This window comes from Neopelma chrysocephalum, unplaced genomic scaffold (genome assembly GCF_003984885.1).
Source record: "Neopelma chrysocephalum unplaced genomic scaffold, ASM398488v2 Primary Assembly neopelma1_59, whole genome shotgun sequence".
NCBI lineage: Eukaryota > Metazoa > Chordata > Aves > Passeriformes > Pipridae > Neopelma > Neopelma chrysocephalum.
The window spans coordinates 23,796,288-23,814,376 of record NW_020897714.1 but is presented as its reverse complement, the minus strand read 5'-3'; the positions used below and the strand labels follow the sequence as shown (position 1 = coordinate 23,814,376).

The 18,089-nt window shown below is 44.2% G+C and overlaps 1 protein-coding gene and 1 long non-coding RNA gene across 2 annotated transcripts in view; both read left to right on the top strand.

Annotated features, from left to right (window-relative positions):
* The first annotated feature begins 1,508 nt into the window (after nucleotides 1-1,508).
* Nucleotides 1,509-12,438, top strand: LOC113966158. Its single transcript, XR_003533722.1, has 3 exons — nucleotides 1,509-2,293; nucleotides 10,299-10,477; nucleotides 12,356-12,438. It is a non-coding gene; the product is annotated as an uncharacterized LOC113966158 (long non-coding RNA).
* Nucleotides 12,439-14,270: 1,832 nt separating this feature from the next.
* TBXAS1 (thromboxane A synthase 1) overlaps nucleotides 14,271-18,089 on the top strand; it is a 248,880-nt gene continuing 245,061 nt past the window's right edge. The window contains exon 1 of the mRNA XM_027680497.1: nucleotides 14,271-14,322. The gene's annotated coding sequence lies outside the window, so the exon portion shown is untranslated. The remainder of the gene's footprint in view (nucleotides 14,323-18,089) is intronic.

Here is an 18,089-nt window from a genome sequence, read left to right as displayed (position 1 = left end):
GGGCAGGGGCGGCGGGCGGCGGGGCCCCCCCGGCTCGGGACGGCGGCGCTGGGGAGGGAGGGAGAGAGGGAGGGAGGGAAGGAGAGAGGGAGGGAGGAAAGGAGAGGGAGGGAGGGAAGGAGGGGGGCTGGCGCGGTGCCCCCGCTCTCAGCGCGGCATGGCTGCGTGTGCCGGGGCGCCTGCAAAAGTTGCACTGGGGGTGAGAGAAAGGGAGAGAGAGACGGAGGGAGAGAGAGGGAGACGGAGACCGAGACGGAGAGGAGGAAAAAAAAAAAGGAGAAAAAAAAAAAAGCAGCGAAGGGAGTTTGCAAATAATCAAGCGCCGATGGCACCGATCGCGGCTTCCCAGAAGGAGCGGGAGCGAGCGAGAGAAACCCTCTGCTGAGATTATGTGGGATCTTGTTTAACAACACATTTCAATCAGGAGAAAAAAGGAACAGTCAACAGAAGTTGGTGAAACTCTTCTGTCTTTCCCCCCCCTCCTCTTTATAGAAGAGAGAGGAAGGGAAAAAAAAATAAAAAGGCAGCTGATTGAAGCTTTGCAACTGACTGGCTGTGGGGATCATATAATTTGAGCTCATGTTTTACAATAGCATGGAAAATTCCTACCTCTCCCCCTCTCCCCAAATAAATCTTCTATTCCCTCAAGGCATTTCGCAATCTGGTTCACTGACAAAAGTTCCAATTTATCTTTTTTTTTTTTTCGTTTAGCTTACTTGCAGTGTAAATATTTAGCGGATGCATTTAAAATAAACATACGTTGTTGCTTTTAGGATTCAGGTTGTGTTTTTGGTTTTGGTTTTTTTTTTTTTTTTTAAAAGGAACCACATAAAAGAAGTGTTTACTAACTAAGATTGACAGCCTATTCTCTCCCTCCCCCCCCCCAGCTTTTTTTCTATTTTAAATGATCCATCTCTCCGGTTGAGCTCGTGCTGTAGGATCACCAACCCGACCAACATCATTTTTGTCAGTGCATACAGGAAAGCAGTAGGTGAAGCTACAGGAGCCCCCATTGCCTGACAGGAGCTTTACAAAGGAAGGTCAGTCATCAGGTGCCCATTACGAGGGCAAAGGAAGCTGAGACTCATGCAAAGCCTCTGGCAAAGGTGGAAACAAAACCTCGGGCTGTGATCCTGCATTAACTGCCGTCTGGATCTGTCTGCCTGGAGCTCCTTGCAGATGAGTAGTCTGGGACTGGTCCAGTGAAGACATACTCTCTCTGTGCCTGCAGTTACTGCTGGTCCATAAAAACGCTGCCTCTTGCTGCTGCTGGTGCCAGCTCAGACCTCTCCCACCGCAGTATTTGATCACAGCAGGGCTCAACACCCAGCTACTCCCGTTGATGTCTCAAGGAGGAGGCAAGAGGTAACTTTTACTTGTGGATTTTAATGAGAGCCAAGTGCTCCTGCCAGCCTGGCCCCTCATCTCGGGGTGCTGCGGGTGCCTACGCTGGCAGATAAAAGCAGGCCAGGGAGCAATGCATGGTGACCCAGCCGATGGAGCAGGATGGCCATGCTGCGCTGTGGAGGATGTGATTCCCAGGCTCCCGTGGGCCCTTTTGTTAGCAAGGTATTTTCAGTGTTTTGCATGATTTTTCTCCCTCCACTGAAAAATGCCTGAAACTAGAGGATAGCTGTCTCATGGCCCATTAGCATTGTGTTTACTGCATGAAGCTGAGGATACGTGTGAAATGTATCGAGGAGTGCCATGCAGGACTGGCGGAGGTGATTGAGGGCTCCAAGTAGGCTGGGATGGCACTGGAAGACTATGTACAGCAGAGGGAGCAAAACCTGCTCCTGTCTCATCCCTGCTTCATTTTGAGAGTGATCCCGAGACCAGCCATGGTCAAATCTTGGAAAGAAATGGTGCTGTCTCCAGCTGGACCACTGGGGAAGTCCAGGCCAGAGGTGGAGGGCAAGCATGCGGATGGAGATGGGCACAGTACTTGAACTTGCTTCTCGCCCCTCTTTTATTCAGCCATGGTAACCCTCAGGGTTCAACTCTAGCCATGAGTAGAAAATCTAATATTTTCTTGAAATGTGTTTCTGGTCATTGTAATTCTGTGCCGCTGTCTTCTTTATGATGGAGAACATGATCTGCTTTCCAAGGCTACTAACGCTTCTGAGCCCAGCCTGCCTTCTTGCCCTTCATCAGAGCAGCAGCCATGGAGCCCTGTCTCAGAGCCACAGAGGAGAAGTGTCGGAGAAAAGCAGAGGACAAAACCAGAGGAGCAGGCTGCTATAGGAGCCAGCTTCACTTCTTGCCATTGCATTGTGCTGCAGCATGGCTCCAGGTTAGTCACATCACCCTTGCTCTCCTCGGCTGCAGAATGGGGGTGGGGGTACCAGCCTCTGCTATGTGAGACTGCACTGATAGTTTTTTTCCCTCTGTTTCTGAGCTATCCCATAGCCCTTAGAGTCTGCATTAACTCCATGTCCATCAAAGCTGGCGTGGCATAGGAACTTAAAACGTAAACCAAACTCACTCCTCACCCCTTTTGCCAGAAGAAAAGAGGAAGGGGTTGACAGAGGAGCCTGCAGAACTCACTGTGTGTGGCCCAGACGTAAAAGTGGTGTCCCTGGCCCTGTGGCTGGTGGGTAGAGCACAAAGGGGGATGCAGGAGCAGCCAAACCTGCATGTAATGTAGGCAAATGCTAAAGCTGTTGGCTTCAAAGCACAGGTTATTCTGCTTCTTTTAAGGGAAAGGTGATGAACTTGATGGACTACTTGGCTGGTCTAGGACAACAATTTCTGATTGCTTCTCAGGTTCAGTATCGCCAAGGACATTACAGATTCTCATCTGCTGATAATGCATCCAAAGATAGGAAAATTCATAGGGATATTTTCACCAACAAGGACTGTTCTGATCTTACACGTTTTTAAATGTTGTTGCCAAATGAGGCCACAGCATATTTGGTAAACAAAAACCAGCCCCAACAGGTCCTGACCTCGGCCCAGACTGGCTGCGAAAACCTGGTGCACAGAGGAAGCTGGTGGTTTGTGGGCATGCAGAGGGAGCAGGGATTTGCCCTGCTGGGCACAGCCTTCCTTCTCAGCTCACACAGGGGCCTCTACCCGAGAGTCTCCTTCAAAGAGGACTTAGGGCGCATGATTGGATCCAAGGTGCACAATCCCTTGCTGCACTTCCCCATTTCTGTGCACAGATGGGGATGCACTCTGGAGATAGCCCAGCTCTGAGCCTACAACCTTTTTTCCTTTTTCTCCAAAACTGAGCATCCATGCAAGGATGTTACACCTTAGGCCCCTGAGCTAGAGACAAAACCATGGTGCGGACATACCTGTCAGGAGCGAGTCGTCGGCAGCGCAGCTGCAACAGTCCTGGGACAAGGCCGTTCTGCTGGAGAGATCATGGTCCACTCTCTGCAGGCCTGAGACTGCAGGAGGTGTCACTAAAATTTTGAATCCTGAGAGACTTTCCCACCTCAACAGACTACTTCTTCTCTTTGGCCTCTTCACTCGGGAGAGAATGGCAAACCAGCACCGGCGAAGCACATATTAATGTCTCATCTTAAGATTTTTCATTTCTCCATTTGCATATTTGGGTCTCCTATAAACACAACCGCAGTCTGAGTGCAAGTACATGGCACGCTCAGCCATGTCACAGAGTATCATGTACCACCGAGGTCGCAGCATCCCCACAATGGCTATGGGGGTGGTGATGGCAGATACTAAGCCAGGGAAAAGAGAGGTGGCCTTTTAACAGCACTGGGTGGGCACTCAAGGGGGCTCCATTTCTGCTCCCCATACACAAATCTTGGTGGTCTTAGCATGTAACTCACTTCTCCAGAAAGGCACATGGTGTTTGACTGGTGTCTCGGGGGACTGCTGGTAACAACCTCAGCCTATACTTAACTGCAGTGGGAGTAGAAGGGGTTACTGTTTTTTGCTGGAAATGTGAGAGTTTGGGCTTCTCTTTCTTTTCTCTTAGAAATTAATACAGATTTTGGAAGTCAAGATATAAGAAGGAAGGCAGGTGAGTTTTAAAACATTCATTCCCATTTTAGGGGGGTTGCGTGAATGGACACAAGGTGCCCTTTGGTCTCTCAGAGCCAGAAACACCATGGTGGCATCACCTCCTCTTCTCTGGTACCTCCACCAAGCCCTGGCTGTGCCAAGAGCATGCCAGGGGCATTTGCAGAGGTGCCTGCTGCTGAGATGCAATGTCTTCCTCTTTCCCTCAAAGAAAGCTGAGGGGGTTTGTGGCTCCCAGCTTTCTTGGTTAATCGTCCACTGCACTTGTTTCTTTGGAAAGATTGAGCCTAAGAATGTGTTAATAAAAGACTGTAAGGGACATTAAGAAAACAATAACAACATAACAAACCAAAAAACCCCAAAGAAAAAACAGGAGAGAAAGGCTGTAATCACACAAGGTGAGCACATCCCCTTCAGTGACAACCTTTTATACCTGTTTGTCTTCATGCTGGAGCTGGAAGGCAGCATGTTGTTAGTAAGGATCAGGTCCCAAATATTTCGCATTAAGCAAAGGAAAATATTTTCTTAAAACACCAGGGGAAGGTTTCCCAGTGAAATACACACAGATGTTTTCTTTTTAAATGTAAATCAGTGAGGGAATGGACAGTTTAATTAAAAGTAAAATTATTAGGTAAGTGCTCAGGGAATCTACTTTATTTGCTGAATACACTCACATATTTTTACTAGTGAGTCAATTGCAATTTTTAATTTCTTTCCACTTAATAAGACCAGCTCAGAGACTAGCCACTGTGATGTGGAATATTTGGGGGAGAATTTTTCCGTGGATAGCAGGAGTGTCTGTCCTGTGTACAAGTTGTGGATGCCCAGGCAGTTTGCTATGGTATGTCCATTCCCAGCCTTACATCACTGCTAATCACAGTATCACAGAATATTCTGAGTTGGAAGTGACCCACAAGGATCATCATTAGCAAACACTCATTATAGGCTGCCTCTGCAGAGATTGTCTCACCTGGAGAAAATCCTGTCCCTTATGACAGAGATTTTGGGTCCTACCAACTAAACACTTGTGGTAATGGCTGTCTGGGATGCTAAGGGAAAGGGGCTATAGTTTTAACTGACTTTACATCCTGTTGCTGCTCTGTTGCTAGACTCTGCTCCCTTCAGTATGACCCATCCCTTCACAAGCCTTTTTGCAGGCAGGTGTTTTGTGGAAGCCCCTTCCCTCAAGCCCGTGCGTCCCTCTTCAGCATGGAAAATGATACAGACAGACTCCTGAGTGCATCAGAAAACAGTCAGCAAAAATACGCTGCATACTTGAGTGGGGTTGAGGACTGATGGCTCAGTCATAGCTGAAGTTCAAAATAAGACCACAAAACCCTCCAACAAAATTATCCCGTGCACCATCGAGTTGGACTCTGTAAGAACTCAGATATTTTTACTGAGTCTGAACATCAGTGGCGTCCTCAGTGCAGTTCGTGTGATGTAAATGCCTCTTTCAGGGGGTAACAAATGGATTTACAATGCAGACATACAGGAGGATAAGACTTAATTCCCACTGTGAAACCAGATGATGCTGATAAAGCCTCAGTGGCTTCAGCAGATGTACCCCGATACAGACAGGAGTGTGGCAATGGACAGATGTTGTGAAACGCTTCAGGTACCACGGATGGCAGAAAGGTGCGATGAAAGCGCACAGTCTGATTAGTGCCCCGGGGAAGGCAGAGATCTGGGTCACCTCATCCAGGCCTACCACCACATATGATCACATTTCTGAACTTTCTTCCCCATCAGGAGTATCACTGAAATAAATGCCCTAAAAATGATGTAGCCTCTCTGTTTGAGGGGTTAAACACGGTTTCCCATCGTCAAGCTTTTGCAGTTGGCTCAGGTATTGTCACAGGGTCTTGGATCCTTTTCTTCTTATTATTAGTAAAAGAAACTTTGAAATATATTTTTAAAAAGTGCTTATCAGATAATGAAATTCTAGCTGTGGTTGTCTTTCAAACAACCAGGGCCATGATTTAATTGGAAGTAATTATAGTCTTTTCTGAAGTATAATTTTTAGGGTATTTTTTCCCCTGACATTTGCAGTGTGGAAATTAAAAATAAAACGATGTCAGAATCACAAGATTTCAGTCTGTCTTCAAACAATAATGTGGGCTAGTGTCAGAGATTTGTCCTTGGCTGGAAGGAGGAAAAACTCCCTGAAAAAAATCCTTATGGTGAAAATCGCCAATAGCACCCACTTGTGCATTTTCTGTGCTCTGAAATTCCTGAGAGACTCCTGCTTCCCAGAGCTCACTAGAAAGCCTCCTAACTCTGGTGCAGTGGGAAAGGGCACAACAGTACCTAGCTCCTGAGAGCACCACATTTGTGATGCAGGCTTTGTTAATTATTGCACCGGTAAAGGCTGTATTAAGAGACACAATTAGAGCAAGGAAAAAAACTTTTCCCATTCTACACAACAAAGATTAAATGTAGTCCTTATATCCTGTAAAAACAATTCCAGGGTGTAACAAAGATATTTCCATGCTTCTTTTCCCCCCAGTATTTTTTCCAATTTTTAAAGAGGAAATTTTTCAAATTATCTCTTTCTAAATTTTGCCCTGTTTTCACTTTGCAATTCCTCAGCTTCCTTTGATGAAACTACCAGTGCATCCTCTAAACTCCAACTCACACACTCTACCTTACTTAAAGTGCTATTTCCAAGGGAGGGACAGTCTCCAGCATCAACTCAACTTTTTTGGTGGCCATTGGCATCAGCAGGGCCCTGTGGGCAGACCCTCAATTCCTATCAGCCTGTGTGGCTCTACTGGTACTGGATGCTACGATGCCCCTGAACACATCTCTAAATACAGCCACTCAGAGGGAAAGTTTGGCCCAGACTTTTAAATCACATTCTTCAGACTCCAAATAATTTCTGTATGGATGCAGACATGCACATGAGGAATTATCTTGCGTTTGAACTCTCTGCTTCTGGATCTGAAATTTTATATGTAATGCCCATTTTAAATCTGTTCCTGAACACCAGTCAAAGGGAAAGGAGGAAACTATTTCAGATTAAAAGGGCAACACATATGAAAAGAAAAAGCTACATGTGAGGCAGATTGTGATTCTACAGCACTGTATAAAGTGCTGTAGAGGAATGTATGAGGATGGAGAACTGAGGTTCTGCAAAATGTGTTGACTTTTTGAAGAGGCATCAACTATCATTATAGACTCTATGGAGTTATTAACCAGATGATTTACAAGCCAAATTCCTACTGGGCAATACGTGCCTGGTCCACTTACATATCCTGCCTCGCCACTCAGCTTTATTTATCCCATTCTTTACTCTCCACCTTAAAAAATCCCATTGCATGGCATTACCAGCGAAGAACAGCTATATTTCATCTCAGATATGGCTTCAGCAACAAGGTAAGAGATTTCCATCTATTCTTCAACCTCTGAAACAACCTTTTCAAATAAAGATATTTTATTAAATGGGGAAAAAAATTATACAGACTGAGGTAAAATTTTGGTCAGGCCTTATAAAACAAACTCAGTGACTTTAAAGTAATAAAATTTTCTGTGGCACTTAGCCTAAGCTGATCTTCTATACTATACTTCAGGGATAAGTGCAGATGTGCTGACAGAAACCTCGTGGCTTCCAACCCATGCGCAGTGTAGAGCCTTGAGGGATTTTCTGGAAAGCAACTACTTTTCCCAAGTTAAACATTTTTATCTTCCCTCCCAAAATGCCCAGCAGACCAGCAGTGTTTCAAAGACAAGCACACGTGTTTACTTCCATGACTTTCATGCTGTCAACAGAAAATATTTGAAATTGCAGGCAAAGTTTCCAGGAAAGCAGAGATGAAGATTTTCTTTGCTTAGATTAAATTTCCAAGTACCTTCCAGCACCACTCCTGCCTTTGCACCACTCCCTCACTCAGCTGAGGGCCTGGAGATCTGAGTCCATGACTTGACCAAACAGATCTATTTGGGGACTTGGTGTGTTTAGGCACTGTAGGGCAAGGAGTATATTTGGTACACGCAGTGCCTGCCACAACACAGCACTGAGCTTGGCGGGATGGGAAACCCTTCTAGTATTTACTCTTATTTGACTACTTAATGGACATTATCTCCTTCTCCAGCCCAGATCTCTACAAGAGCCAAACCTGACCACAATGTCCATCACTGTTAATGCTGTACCAATAGTAATAGCTAAGCTATTGGTGATGGGTTCACACAAGAGCATTGTTCTTTGTTGGTTAACCGCAGCCTGTGACTGTGGCTTTAACAATTGTGATGATCAGGTCTTGTCTTGGGACCCTGCTGCCCACCCACTTCTATGCTGAGAGAGCCGAATAAATATTTACTACTTCTCAAAATAACACCCAGCCACACTCACCCTTACCACTGCAGACTAGTTCATCTAATTGAAATAAGAACATAAGTAAACTGTTTGTCAAGGCAGTTTATTAGGAAAAGATTGCTGTGTCAGGAGCTCCCTCACTGCGAGAGATGCTGTGTTGTCTCACTTAATATTTAATGCCATTTTAATAATATTTCCTAGTTAGGGGGGCAGGCTGATGCTACAGACTAAAGGCCAAGCCTGCCAAAGTGGGGAGGAATAAAAGCTTGAGTTCAGCTTCACTCCATTGACTTCCCCACCTGGAGGCTAGGCAAAGAGAAATGTTGCTCTCCTCAGCCACGCCCAGGTCCTTCTCTCAGCAACTTTATTTCAGATTTGTTGATATTGCCTTTCCTTACTCAGAATGACACTTCAAAAGGTTAGGGCCACATCCTGAGGTGGTGGAGATGAGAAACCCACATTTTTCCTTTGACAAACCTATTTCTCCTTGCAATGCTACTCCAGTTGGGCTCGTTAATCAAACAGTACCATAAACTACTGCATTTATCCCAAGCTTGTGATTGCATCTGCAGCTACAGCACTCCTGCCTGTCTTTGGCAAGTCTTGTTTTGGAAACCTTTGGGTTAAACTCAGAGGTGTTTTATCTCCAGGAATGGGGAACTGCAGCTTAAGCATCAAAGGTCCCCACTGGTAAAACATCCAACAATGCTGCCTCTGCCCTCCAGCCCCCACAGACCTGCCCTTGGCTGCAAAGCTGCTGCACAAGGGGATGCCCCAGTCTCTACATCATTCCTCCAGAATTCTGGCAACAATGCCCAGCTCAGGCTCTTCCTTGTTGTGAAAGACTCCTGACTGAAGGACCATGGAGTCAGAGCCTCTGAAGCTGCTGCATAATAAGCTGTATTCTTTTTCTAAACATCACTAGACAGTTCAATAATAATTACATGAACTTTGTAATCAGCCAAACCAGTGTAGGCATCTACTGACCTACACGTAGCATTTGTGAGTAATTTCACATAAAGGGCAGGTACTTTCGTACTTAGTGCACAGGACTTGTGCACAAACAGCTACAGAAGGAGGGCCCAATTATAAATAAACCATCCTTAGTTGTCACTTTGCTGTCTCTGACTTCCCACGCATTCAAATGGTGAGACTGATTCATTTAATCTTACTCTAAAGCAGCAAGCCACAGAGGCAGTTTCCCGACAGTTGCTTAAAAAAGTGTAGCTCAGCTCTCTTAAATTGTCTTTCCTTGTATTATATTTAGACATTGTGATTAGAGTATCTGTCACGATATGCTTTAACTTTGAGGCAGAAGTTCGAGCCGCTTTCTGAAAGCAAACAGAGATGCTCCCAGGAACCAAAGGGGCAGGAGCGCCGGGTTTCAGCGTTTAGGACCAGAGATCTTCGGTGCTGCTTGCACTGCCGGCTCCCCCGGCACAGCCAGCCTTATGAAACCTGAGTTTTCAAATAAGTGCAACATTATTTACCACAATGAGACTTCTGGGAAGGGTGGAGGCAGTGAAAGACTTAGCGGCTGTTTCCAAGCGTTTTAGCAATATCAGCTGAGAAATTTTTATGATCTTCCCTTCTCTCCTCCTTCCCTCTTCTCCCCCCCAAACCTGGCTATTCTTGTCAAAGACTTGGATGCAAAATCTGGACAATCGTGTCATATGAACATGGCTTTTACACATTTGTGTCACTGCAAAGCAGATTATAGTGACTACACTTCATTCATTTTATTCTAATTAAGTCAGTGGAGGTTTCAGCATAGATACAAACTCGATGTGCAGCTCTGCCCTTGACAATTGCATGCCAAAGAGAATACCCAAAAGCTCTTGTTTTGCTAAATATGCTATTTAATATTTTCTAATGCTCAGGTAAAAACAGCCAGTGAATGTGGAGTCTTCCACATTGCTATATTATTACAGAGGAGGTTACTAGAGTTACACTGAAGGAGATTTCCTTGTTCTGTGACTTGCTTTGCCAGAGCACTTACCAGATACTGAACTGTGAGTTCACCTGCTGACCGCCATCTGTGATGGGAAGACCCCCAGATTCTATCAGACTCTCAACCACTGCTCTGGCTGCAGGAGCTCTACAGCAGCCTAGCAAATATGACCAAAATCTGGCAGACAGGACAAGGTGAAAGACTCTCTGGACCCTAAGGTAGATGGGGAGACAGGGAGGGTTCTGTGTAGAGGGGGAATGGTAGGGAGCAGATGCCATATCGCTGTTGCCTGTTGTTAACCTGGAATAAATGCTGCTGTGGAATTCAACACACTGAATTAAAAGGTGAGTTTCTCCCATGTGCCATGTATAGGATGCCTATCTCCTCTAGCTGATCTACAGAGAACTGTAAATCTTTTATTGCTTCCACATACCCTCATAGAAACTTGTGCTTTTAGTTTAAAGTGTAGAAAACTTGAAATCCTACATCCAGATCTTAATGTTCATCCAAATATGATTGGATTACCATTCTTTTAAGATCTGCTATATTCCTCTTCTTTCAGATAAAAATGTCATGCTAGAAGTTTTCCACCCTCCCTGTGTCTCTAGAGAGAATCTTTGAGACTTGAAGGTGACTTTTCTGTGAAATGGTCTCAATATAATTCCAAAAATACTTCATAATTTGGAGTCTGCTCCTCAACCTCCAGCAGAGATCAAAGAGATCCCAGAAAAAAATTAAGCAACATCCATTCCTAGGAGCTGAGCCTTTGGCTATAATGAATCAATCAACTACCCTTTTATCAGCCAGATATAAATTGACTTGGGCCATTTTGGAGCCAAAGGCTAGTGTAAGGCTGATGGCTTAGATTTTGTTTCCATCATAATATTGAGTCCAAGGAAAGATCTTTGTTTTCAGTGTTTTTTACATCTTCTTGTTATTTTCACCTTCAAGCTTGCTTGGCCAGTTGGGTATGAAAAGCTTGTTTTTGCTTCCTAGTGGCAAGATCATCTGTTGATGGTATGTATGGGGTGCTAATTACTATCTGTCATTGGTATTTATGAGGTTCAAATTGCTACAGGAACTAAGTGCCATGTACAATATTGAGATAAGCATAAATGTTACTGAGTGTGGATTCTGCTCTTCCCACCCTAGTGCTCGGACCCTTTGACTTGAATACCTTGTCCTCTCCCTCACACTCCTTTTCATATTTGCGAGGCATCTGAAAAAAAGTGAGTTATGTGCTTTGCTGTGAAGCAACCCTGGCTTGTGAGTGAGCGAGCTTGGGAGTGGCCCATTGCTCCATCTTGGAGCATATCGTGCTTCTGTCCCTCATGCTGGCAGGTGACCCAAGACACTGGCACTGTGACCAGCAGCACTGGGAGCAGAGCCCACAGAGCCTGGGTCTGCTTTGCCTGGAGCCTGCATGCCAGCTGCTGTTGAATTGCTTTCCATAAGATGTCTTCTAAAATCCAGCAAACTGTGGCAACTGGGAGAGCTGAAATCAATTGAGGTGCTGCTTCCCAGCCTGTGCACAGTCACAGAAGATGTACCAGTCAGAGAACATGGAAAGCTTTGAACTATTTGGACCTACTATTTGGACAGGAGCTACTCAGGAGCAGAGAGCTTCTGGAGCCTCGCTGGCATTAATGTGAAGAATTTCTTGTGGCTACTGCTACTAAAGAGACACTTTGCTTCTAAGACAAACTAGATCCTTTGGCCAACTTGGCCACAGATGTGGCCAGAGATTCAGTCTCAGCCTGATTCTGAGAAAAACAAATGCCTGCAACTCCATTTCTACCACTACAGAGAAATTAATATGATCCCACAAGAAAGTTGATTTGAGATGAAAAAAATGCAAGTCACAGTAGCAGCTAATTCCCAAGAGGGACAGGCATAAACTTCTTTAATGTGGATATTGAAGGAGACATATTTTGTTTCTATTATTACTTGATTATGGGAGACTAAAGGGAAATTTTTTCGCAACCAAAGAAGTATTTGAAAAAAGTTTTTAAAATGTGAAAATTAAAACAAAAAATTAGGAAGGATATTGAAATGAAGCATCTGTGTAAAACTTTTTCTTCCTTCTTTTTGATCAGTTCTGATGGTTCTAATTGATGTCCAAGGAGAAAGCTGGAAATGATTTAGAGATGAAGAAGAAAGGAATGGCACTGCCATTTAGAGATGAAGAAAGGTAAGTCCTGCCTATGCGACAGCAACCCTGGGACACACTGAAAATGCTTGAATAAAGAAGGTGCCATGAACCAACATTTATCTCCTGCTTACCCTAACAGCTATTTCCTTACCCTCAAATTTTTAGGAGTGAAAAGCTGTAAGGATCACTAGTTTCACTAGGACTTTTCCTTTATGTATCACTGCTCACTCAAGACTTTCAGCCCATTACACAAATCGCAGTGACGTGCTTGGCAGGAGCCCTTTGAAGCACATACTGCCATTCCTGCCGGCTTGGCTTCCCCAGCAGAAGATCAATGGTCAAGGGAGATGAAGGGATGGAACCTGCAATGCTGGGATACCCTCACTTTCCTCACCCTCCCAAGTTGCTCGTGCCCCCCTTGCTTTGCTCCCACACAGGTTTCTGACCTCACAGCCCACCTGAGGCCAGGCTCTGTAGGGATGACAGCTCATTGCCAGATGCTGTGGTGCACTAGGCAAACAGGGAGTGGGCACCCAGCAGCCAGTGACCAGCAAGCCAACGATCCTATCCCTTGACTGCTGAGGGCTGCTCCATAACGCCAGTAGATTTGCAGAGAACAAGCAGAGCTGGAGTCAGGTTACACTGACTCCCAAGGACCAGGCAGCAGCTTCCCAGGGAAAATACATGCCCACGTAAATAAAGAGGGAAATAATTATAAGGGAGTAATTAACTGAGCAGAAGTATAAATGGAAAGCAGAAGCAGAGCTGAAAGACAGAAAGAAAAGAAAAGCGCTTGAGCTTTTTTGTAGATGCAGAGGCTTGCATTTTGCATTTAAAGAAATAGAGGAAGAAATTTAAATATGTATTTAGGAAAAAAAATTCCAGTGGGAAATGTGAAAAGAACCACAAGCTTTTGTGAGGCAGCCTCTGAAGAGACAAAGCTATAAATGCACAAATCCAAATATCAACCTTTGCTTCTTAAACAGTAAAAAACCCAAGTAATTCATTCATTACAGAGTGAAAGTAAACTTCTGAGAAAGCACCTGACGACAGTGCTGGGAATTCCTTACCCTGTCACTTTTGCTCATGTCACTGGGCAGTATAAGTGAGGTAGTTATTAGAAGTGTTATTTATTCTGAGAAACATTGCATTCCTTTTTTTCTCACCACTACCTTGCTTATAGTCAGGTGTATTTGTTGAAACATGCTCAAAGCCCTGAGTTGCACTAACATCAATATCCCAGCATCATCCACTCAGCTGGTCAGTGGAAGGATGAAAGACTCCTATCCAGTGAGAGACCCTTCTTTCCCATAGAATCATGGAAAGGTTTGTGTTGGAAGGGACCTTTAAACGTTATCTAGTTCAACCACCCTGCCACAGACATCTAGATCAGGTCACTCAGAGCCTTATCCAACCTGACCTTGAATGTTTCCATGGATGAGGCCTTTGTCACCTCTCCGGGCAACCTGTGCCAGTGTTTCACCACCTTCATCGTAAAAAATTTTCTGTGTGTGTCAAGTCTGAATCTACGCTCCTTTAGTTTAAAACCATTGCCCCTTGTCCTGTTGCTACTGTCGCTACTAAAAAGTCTGTCCCCATCATTCTTATAAGCCCCCATCAGGTACTTGAAGGCCACTATTACGTCTCCCAGGGGCCTTCTCCAGTTGAACAACCCCAATTCTCATCTTTTCCTCACAGGTGAGGTGCTCCAGACCTCTAATTGTCTTCACGGTCTTCCTCTGAACCTGCTCCAACAGGTCAATGTCCTTCCTGTGTTGGGGACCCCAGAGCTGGATGTAGCCTTCCAGGTGGGCTCTCACCAGAGCAGAGAAGATGGGCAGAATCACCTCCTTTGACCTGCTGGCCACATTGCTTTTGATGCAGCCCAGCATACAGTTGGTTTTCTAGGCTGTAGGCACATATTGCTATCTCGTCATTCTTCTCATTAAGGAAAAACTGACAAAAAGGGTAGGTCTTATGGCACATCCAGAAAACCAGCAGCTGCCAATGACAAATCTCCCTTGGACAGATACAGATGATGGTTCTTAGAGGGTTCTTAGATGATCTTAGAGGGATCTCCTGCCCCATTAAACAAGCCGGTGGTGGGTGAACCTGGGGCAAGCACTAAGTAGAAAATGGCTTATCAGGGAAGCAGGATCTCACTTACAGAGCTCCTGACTGAAAACCTAATCTTTAACTTTCTTGCAAAAGGCTAGGTGGAAAACAAGTCTAAATATGCTTTGTTTGCTCAACAACATAAGGTACCTTCTGTACTCTGGTCTCTCATGTTTCAGAATGAAAGAAAATTCAGCAGGCAATTTATCACCAAATTAAAGTCACCACTATCAAAATCATTTTGGATCCAAAAGAGAGGAATAAATTTGATTGTACTTGTAGAAATGTATTTGTGACAATGTTAAAGAGCCTGGACCAGCTGCTTCTTGCTTAGCTCTTATGTAGGCAACACCTGCATGGATTGCAGTTGTGGATGGCTGAGTGAGGGCTGGCTGTGCCGTGAACTGAGATGGAGATGGAGGAGCTGGTGCTTGGAGACCACACTATGTTCCTCTGCCTGGCATACTCCAGAGTCCCCAGAGACAGGAATGTCCGGTACGTGCTGCCTGTTTTCTCCAGCCCGGTTAGGAGATAATAGGAGTGACATTGTAGGGAAAAGATTCAGGCAATGTGATTTAAAAAAAAAAAATAAAAAAGGAAATAAGGTAAAAACTCCTCCGTGATTTTGTGGGTCTTTGGGCATGCTGGGTGGTGGGGCTGGAAGTGGGGAAGCACAGAACACAGACAGACTGTATTAATTTGATAAACTAGAATGACTAGTGTATTTTGACACTCCATCACTGTAACTAGCTTTTGGTGAGACAGGGTCTTTGGCCAATGCTGTTTCTAAGGAGGATTTCTCTGTCCTTGTGCTTACCCTGCCTACCAGCCACATGAGAGCTGTGCTGTTTAACCTTCCTTCCCCTCATTTGTATTCCCCATTCCCACACAACCCATAGGCAGTGTAGCATTACTCCCCTCCCCCAAACTTTCCCTCTTTCAGTTGGTGTCACCACAAAGGAATAGATTATTACTGACACTGATTCCAATTTAATCCTCCCAATAATCTGATTTTTCCAAGCCTATTTATATCCTTGAAATGACAGTAAGGTTTAAAGTGATACAAATATCTGAGCCTAAGCGCTGGTACTATCCACACCAGTCTGTTCCAGTTTTGACCCTCCAGAATAAAGTGTAACCCCAGAAATTATTTGATAAATCCCTTCCCAAGTGTTTGTAGTGCTAGACTGGTCCTTGGTTACTCTTTCTGACTAGCTTTTTCACATTACAGGTTTACTCTCCCTTACACTGGTAACAAGCTGAAGTCCCAAAATAAGTTTTAAAGCTCATATAAATGTAGAATTTCTTTTCCCTTTGTGGATTTTAATAACTTTCTGGTGTCTGGAAATGATCAAGAAGTAAAGCTTTCATAGCAATGTAAGAAGTATAAACCCACTCTAGTTTGTTATTTCATCCAGCAACTTGAGAACTTTTTTTATTTTCCTGGGCTTTAAGGTGATCAGCCAATGTTTTCTCCCATCCCCATTCTCCTTAAGAAGCTTATTAATGTTTTACATTCAAAATAAAGACAAACCAATCTGAAAACAAAGCCATACTTAGGGCTGCACATTGTAAATGTGCTTGCTGGACTATTTCCACTATTTGTAACCAATTCATTTTAATATTGCTCCTACTTCTTGCTAGATCTGCAGAACTTCAGCTCACACATAGCCAAGGAGTAGTTCAACCAGAAGTCAGCAGGTTTTTGTTCTTTTTTCCCCCCACTCTTATAATTCAATGCACTGACTTGTTTATATAACCGAATCCTTTTGTTTCTCCAAAAGGGACTTGGCTATTTCACTGAGCGACAACACCCGTGGTAGGTGATGGTCTGTTTTTTCCAAAGCAAAGACTTCAGTTTTCAGCAGAATTTACATTCCAGTAATAAATATTTAAAGGAATTATAATGGAACTGAAGTAAAGAATGTCTCTCCGAAACACACACACACACGTGTATACACACACACACAGACAAGCACACTCACAGTCAATTAGTCTGGGGTTGCTCCGATGCAGATGGTGCCTCTGTTCAACTCCTAAAGTAGTTTGCTTTTTCCATTAGAAAACTTGGCCACTTTGGATTTTTAATACCCCATAAAAAGCTTATAAAATGTTATTCTTTATTGTCTATGTAGCAGATCATTCAAACATCTATGTCAAAGGCATTTTCTGCAGCAGGGTCCCTTTCTGCCCCTAAAATAAATGTAAGAAAGAATACAATCTGTGCTGATTTCTTGCTGTCCTTTCTCAGGTATGAGCTTTAGTATTTTCAATCATCTCTATTTTATTTTGCAACAGACTAAAATAAATGACAGCAGAATGGCAGTTTTGGAACATAACAGGACTACACAACTACCTTTTGGCTTCAAATGTGTAGTCTACTATAAAGCAAATAAGACACTGATGTACTTTTCCATTTATAAAGCTTGTATTTGTCCCTGTGGGCACAACACCAGGTGATGTCTTACTTAATGATGGTGAAGATTGTACATATGACATAAACAAAAGAGCTGCTTTTTAAAAATACCAAAAAAAAATAAAGAAGAAAAAAAGAAGAAAATATTCCAACTCCTTTGAGGAAGTAGAATGAATTGACTCCGAAAAGCAGAATAATGAAAACCAAAAGGCAAAAGCAGGAAGAATGTGGCATAAATATTGGAGTTACCTGCAAATGTCTCCCTCTGCAAACCAGACAGTATTTATTCTGTACAGTTTTATCCTTATCTTTTCATTTGCATTGAATGGTGCCCACAGTAGTAGCACTACAGCTGGCTGAGTATAATGCCCACTGATCGCTGCCCACCCAGGAGGTATCAGAGCCTCCTTGTCCCTTCTCGTGCCCTGGACTGCCTCATTCCATGAACAGGTTCACCATGAGGAGGCCTGTTACCCATGGAGGAGTTAAAGGGCTGTAAGGCAAGAGGTTGTGAGGGGGAGGGTTACATTTTTTTTTTCATCCCTGTGTCTAGGGCTAAGCAGCAAAATAGTACTTCTTCTCCATTTCCACCCCATCTCTGTTTTTTCACCTTTGAAATCTGGTTATTCTTAGCTCACTAGGTTTAATTTGCTGACCTGACATGAACATATCCATCTTTCATGTTGATCCTGGCTTAAACTCAGCAGAAACAGAAATAAGAGAGGAAAATAACCCGTCTGACAGCTAGAGACAATGATACTGAACCAGTTTAGGACAAATGGAGGGTGGTCACAGGTATGTGGAAGGTCTCTGTCTGCTCAAGGTAGTCCACAGCTAGAGAACAAAAGGGTGAGTGTCTGTGGACATGAGCGCATGGACATGCACACACCAGTGGAGAAGCAGGGATAGATGCTTTTATATTCATCAGCCCTTATTGCTGGATTCAGCTTTCTGCAGGCATCAGTGCAGGGAGGCAGCCCTGGAAGAAGTTTGCCTTCATCACCTTTGGAATGGATCAGCTGGCCAGGAGGGGGAATGAGAAAGACCTCCTGCAGGAAAGGGGAGACCCATCTATGGTAGAAGAAGCTCCTCCTAGGGCAGTGGCAGGCAGGGATGGAGGCAGGAGGGCCTCCCACTCCTACAGCAC